The sequence below is a fragment of the Oncorhynchus mykiss genome, chromosome 16, assembly GCF_057628025.1.
Source record: "Oncorhynchus mykiss isolate SJ-2025 chromosome 16, ASM5762802v1, whole genome shotgun sequence".
In the NCBI taxonomy this organism is placed as follows: domain Eukaryota; kingdom Metazoa; phylum Chordata; class Actinopteri; order Salmoniformes; family Salmonidae; genus Oncorhynchus; species Oncorhynchus mykiss.
Genome location: NC_143037.1, coordinates 49,063,552 through 49,069,984, shown reverse-complemented (window position 1 = coordinate 49,069,984; position 6,433 = coordinate 49,063,552). Strand labels below are relative to the sequence as shown.

Genomic DNA, 6,433 nt, shown 5'->3' with positions numbered 1-6,433 from the left:
AATTTATAGCGGCAATCGGCACATAAAAAATGAAGAAAGGTAACCTGCTACTTGTTCCGCTAAAACACTGAGGGGTGGGCTGTTTTTTTTTACCACTCTCATGGACAGAGGTATGCTTGCAAGGTCTGACCATCCATGATTTCAAAATATTAGTTTTAACCATGTTTCGGGGCTGTACAGCGTTTGTTTACATTACGTTTGTTTCAAACATTGGAGTTTATATTTTGGGTTCTGATGGGGTGCGACAGTTGAACTAAACGCATGAAGCAGTTCTAAGTTATAGTCTTCGAGAATCAATGGGTACATATCAATCAATTAGGGGAAAATTGATGTTGAAATAGCAGATTAACCTTTTACATTTAGCGGTGAGTCTTCAATTAGGTTCTATGACCGCCCGCTTTCAACCGTCCACGTGCAAGCTCCCGGGCACGCACCGCCACCGCCATCTTCTTGACACTAATTTCCATAATTTCTCTCCCACTGTGGCCGTGTAATTGAAATTAAAGTCTGCAAGAGTTTATTCGAACTTTGAAATAGTGTTGCCTCGTCGATTAACATTCACACTGTCATTTGATTGGAAATTAAAGGGTATAACTAGTCAATCGCGGTTGATAGGTTACATTGTAGACCTTGCTAATGATGATAGCCTACATACATTGTATCCATGTCACGATTTGTAACTTCAGCAGGTGTTACACTACAGACAGTAGCTATTTTGTGGATTTGTTTTGATGGCTGACTCATTACAGCATAAATGATTAGGCCTACATTAAAACATAATTAGGCTACGTAGGCCTAATGCCATACGAGGAATGTCTAAGAATTTTGAAGACTCAAAACTATCAAATGACAACTTTGTTGCAACAAAAGTATCAGTTAACCGGCGATCATCACTAGTTAAAGTCATAATAATCTCATGACTAGTTCACCAAACATCTCCGTCCATGCGCAACAATAATTTAGCCTATGTGTTTTAAACTTTAAAAATGCGCAAACGGCTTCAATTCAGTTCGTCTGTTTAATTTCGTGGTTGTCTGGTCTAATGTTAGGCTATATGTTGGCCTTCGGTTTGGTGATATTCATATCTTCAGGAGGTTTTTCAGTCGAACTCAGTCGGCCAACTTGGTGAAGAACTCCTGGCCCAAATTCTGCCCATAAAGTTCGAGGCGATTATGTGTTTCCATAAATCGTCGAGCTATCGCCATATTCTAAATGCGAATAAAATATAATTGTATAATCTTACACAATTTCAACATCTGGGCCGTGCTATTTTTCTTAATCTAGCGCTACCATTGTATGTATAGCAATGGGACGTCCCCTTTTCGTACAGTCGGCCAATCCCGAACAAGAATAGCCCGGTTGGAGAGACGTCATTGGAGAGTATTGAGAAAGAAGCCTGTGGTTCTCAAACCGGGTGGCAGAGTCTACCCGGAGGAAGGAACAACGAAGGTAGGTAACCCTTGATTCATATTTAAAGCCACTGGTTATCATTCTCCATCGTGCACCAGGAGAAGCATGGTGAAGCTATGATTATCCGTTTATTTTGCATAGCCTACATTATGTAGTGGTCAACAACTACATGGAGCCTAATGCACAAAAGCACAAAGACTGGTTGACACAAAAGACAAGGCTACAGTTTAAGAGCCGGAATGCTTATTCCTCTGTTACGGTACTGTATTTGATCAAACAATGTCAGTAGACATGAGGCTCCCTGTCTTTTATAAGCAATCTACAGTATTTGTTTACGTGTCAGTTTGGGGACATTAGAGATGGCAATGCTGAATAACTAGATTAAATGAACAATGTTGTTTGTTAACAACATCTACAGTAGCCTATAGTGTCGTGATATCTTGGATTACCCACCAGTACAAAGGCAACAGATTTATTGACAATAAAGGCTAGACAACAGAATAACCATATCTTGAACTCCGGTGTGCACGTCAATTAATTTGTTACAATGTAGAACACGGAACAGATGCCGGCTTCAAGTCAAGATACTTTTAGTTTACTTTGTGGTTGGCCTACTACAACTGTCACACTGCCAGAACATGCAACATTTGACCTAACCTGTATCGGAGAAAAGATAGAGGAAAGACTGACTGCTCTGCTGTTCTTTGTACGGAACATTCGCGGCAAAAATTACCCCGCGAGATTTCTTCATACACTTTGGAAAAGGGGAGGAGAACTAGGAGAAAATAAGACCAGGGTGTCGGAACTGACGGAGAAAGGGAAAGCAATGTGGTTTGCATATTTTGCAAACGCGCATGGCAGCATTATCCTCAGCCATGGATTTGATGATTTGACTTCGCCTATGTAACACCCATATACTTATACAACAATTAACCCTAATGAACGACCCGTTGCATTGTCACAGCAGTTTCCCTTTTCTGAGTCCTTCAGTCTTATGATGCTCCCGGTCTGTTTGTAAATTGTATATTGTAGTACCAGTGGGCCTTTATGAAGGATAGCCTAATATTACTGAAATAAGTTGTGTAAAATAGTAGAATTGATTTGACGAAGAACTGTCCTTTGACTATTGCCACACAACAGCAAAAGGTAAATCAGTCCTTTCTCTGTAGAACAAAAGATTGAGCGACCTCATCCATTGGTCGGTTTTCTACCCCAATACCCCATGCTGCCCCCCCCGAAAGGGGACCAGGGTTGGTTTAATAATGGGACGGGTAGGCTAATTCCTACACTCCGGTTCATTTTCTGTCCCCAGAAATGATTATTTAGTGTAAAATGTACATTCCAAAGGGCTTTAAATAAAAAGTTAGGTGGCATTTACCATAAAAACACAAAGATATGGATTTGTTTTTATTGGATGTAGTCGTTTTTTTCATATTCCGGGATGCTATTCATCAACTTCAATGAGACCTATAAGACATTAAATAATACAATATTTAAAATCTTTCTTGATTATTTTATAATCCAATTGACATTTCTCTTAAAAAAGTTTTTTCATGATTATTGTATTAAGATTTTCTGTTTTTCCCTGATTTCACTTTCCACCCTGATAGGTTGTAGTAATTAATCAGCCCCTTCCTACAATGACATTACATTCAGGAAGTGTCATAATATTTGGGGTGGTAAAACAACGGAGCAAGGCTAAGGAAATGTATTCTCCTGAGACCCGAAAAGTTTGGGATTTTAATATTTTTTTTTCAAAAGTGTTCAGGGTGAAAAAACACATTACCAAGATTATAATTTGTTTTAAATACTGTTATTTGTCTTTTATTGTATCTGCAAAATTGTCCTCTGTAGTGGTCATTAGGACGTAAATATGAAGAGAGAAAAAACATTACAGTCAATGTGTACAGTCTCTAAAAAATAAGCTCTTATTTAGCTCTTATTTACACAGTCCTGAAAACTCACTTAACTATTCCTGAGATATTCACTTGCTATAAATAAGTTGAAAATCATACTCACAAAAATGATAATTAGTAATTACACCCTCCTTTAAATGTTCATAAAATGAGCTAATTGTAATGTCAGCCATTTTTTTAAGAACCAGGAAGATAAAGTTGTCAAAGTCACACCCCCAACATGTGATATCATTGAAATGCCCAGAATGTCCTCACAAAGGGACAACAGGACATAATACGCTTGAATGGCCTCAGAGATACGGACCAAGAACTGATGTCCAATAGAGAGGACAAAAATGAATTGCTGGGTCCCAGGAGGACAGACGTGTTTCATGATGTTAGTCTGTTTGTCTCACTCATACATTTCCACCCTGTTGGGCTAAATTATAGAGAAAGTTAATACAATTTCTAAATGTCTTAATAAGTTTGATATACAAGTTAAAATCCTCTTCAAGTGTTTACCATTATGTTAGCTCAATCGCAAAGAGCAAAAGCTCATTTAGGCCCCACATTTCCACCCTGTGAGGATTATGCACCTCACAGGGTGAACATTTAGTTAGAAAAGATAGTAAATAAAATAAATGACGAATGTCAATATTTATTTATGTCTCCATAATACATTTATATTTTATGATACAACATGCTTTATTGTCTATTTACATGACAAGATAGCGCTGATAGACATGGTAGCTCTGTTTCTGTTTCCTAAGCAACTTTGCAGTATTTTGTATATATTTTTTTGTGTTATTTCTTACATTATTAGCCCAGAACGTTTGTGTTATTACAGTTAGAAAGAACTTTTGGATATCAGAGCAGCGTTAACTTACCAGCATTCAGACCAGAAATATGACTTTCCCGAATTGGATCCTTTGTTCGTACCCCACAAGGCAATTTAACTTATCCCAGAGGCTGCTCCAAGATGCCACCGGAGGAGGAGAGGTATTCGGAGTGGACTTCTTCTCCGACTCAGGAGGCGTGCACACCATCCACCACTTCTGAGTATATTACTCACTAATGTTCAGTCCCTGGACAAAAAAGTAGACGAGCTCTGGGCAATGATCTTCTTCCAGAGAGACATCGGGGACTGTAACATACTCTGTTTCACGGAATCATGGCTCTCTCCAGATATACTGTCCCCGTCCATACAGCCAGCTGGGTTCTCAGTACACCGTGCAGATAGGAATAAAGAACTCTTTGGGTAGAAAGGTGGAAGTGTACTACCGGTCAAAAGTTTTAAAACAACTACTCATTTAAGGGTTTTTCTTTATTTTTGACTATTTTCTACATTGTTGAATAATAGGGAAGACATCACAACTCTGAAGTTAACACATATGGAATCATGTTATAACCAAAAGTATGTCAAACAAACCAAAATATATTTTATATTTGAGATCTTCAAATAGCCACCCTTTGCCTTGGCATTCTCTCAACCAGCTTCATGAGGTAGTCACCTGGAATACATTTCAATTAAGAGGTGTGCCTTCTTAAAAGTTCATTTGTGGAATTTCTTTCCTTCTTAAAGCATTTGAGCCAATCATTTGTGTTGTGACACGGTAGGGTTTTTTTAAAGACCAAGGCCATATTATGGCAAGAACAGCTCAAATAAGCAAAGAGAAATTACTTTAAGACATGAAGGTCAGTCATTTCAGAACAATTCAAGAAGTTTCTTCAAGTGAATCGCAAAAACCATCAGAAGTTATGATGAAATTGGCTCTCATGAGGACCGCCACAGGAAAGGAAGAGCCAGAGTTACCTCTGCTGCAGAGGATAAGTTCATTAGAGTTACCAGCCTCAGAAATTGCAGCCCAAATAAATGCTTCACAGAATTCAAGTAACAGACATATTTTAAGGGCAATTTTACCAAGAAGGAGAGTGATGGAGTGCTGCATCAGATGACCTGGCCTCCACAATTCCCCGACCTCAACCAAATTGAGATGGTTTGGGATGAGTCGGACCACAGAGTGAAGAAAAAGCAGCCAACAAGTGCTCAGCATATGTGGGAACTCCTTCAAGACTGCTGGAAAAGCATTCCAGGTGAAGCTGGTTGAAAGAATGTCAAGAGTGTGCAAAGCTGTCATCAATGCAAAGGGTGGCTATTTGAAGAATCTCAAATATAAAATATATTTTGATATGTTCAACACTTTTTTGGTTATTACATGAGGAAATGTGTGTTATTTCATAGTTTTGATGTCTTCACTATAATTCTAAAATGTAGAAAATATCAAGGACATCAACCACCCAAGCCCCGGCCTGTTTACCCCACTATCATCCAGAAGGTGAGGTCAGTACAAGCTGGGACCGAGAGTCTGAAAAACAGCTTCTATATCAAGGCCATCGGACTGTGAAATAGCCATCACTAGCCGGCCTCCAACCAGTACCCTGCGCTGAACTTAGTCACTGTCACTAGCCGACTAACAGCCATTTACTCTACCATTTTAAAAGGCTAATTGATCATTAGAAAACCCTTTTGCAATTATGTTAGCACAGCAGAAAACTGTTGTTCTGATTAACGAAGCAATTAAACTGGCCTTCTTTAGACTAGTTGAGTATCTGGAGCATCAGCATTTGTGGGTTCGATTACAGGCTCAAAATGGCCCGAAACAAAGACCTTTCTTCTGAAACTCGTCAGTCTATTCTTGTTCTGAGAAATGAAGGCTATTCCAGTTTGAGATATGGCTTTTTCTTTGCAACTCTGCCTAGAAGGCCAGCATCCCAGGGGTCGCCTCTTCACTGTTAACGTTGAGACTGGTGTTTTGCGGGTACTATTTAATGAAGCTGCCAGTTGAGGACTTGTGAGGCGTCTGTTTCTCAAACTAGACAATCTAGTGTACTTGTGCAAATTGTTGTGCACCGGGGCATCCCACTCCTCTTTCTATTCTGGTTAGGGCCAGTTTGTGCTGTTCTGTGAAGGGAGTAGTACACAGCGTTGTACGAGTTCTTCAGTTTCTTGGCAATTCCTGCATGGAATAGCCTTCATTTCTCAGAACAAGAATAGACTGACGAGTTCCAGAAGAAAGTTATTTGTTTCTGGCCATTTTGAGCCTGTAATCGAACAAATGCTGATTCTC

General features: G+C 39.3%; 1 protein-coding gene across 5 annotated transcripts in view; it reads left to right on the top strand.

The window, feature by feature from the left end:
• Positions 1–1,363: 1,363 nt before the first annotated feature.
• The window catches only part of LOC110492746 (uncharacterized), a 30,113-nt gene continuing 25,043 nt past the window's right edge, over positions 1,364–6,433 (top strand). For all 5 annotated transcript variants that reach the window (XR_016487315.1, XM_090203048.1, XM_090203046.1 and 2 more), the window contains exon 1: positions 1,364–1,449. The gene's annotated coding sequence lies outside the window, so the exon portion shown is untranslated. The remainder of the gene's footprint in view (positions 1,450–6,433) is intronic.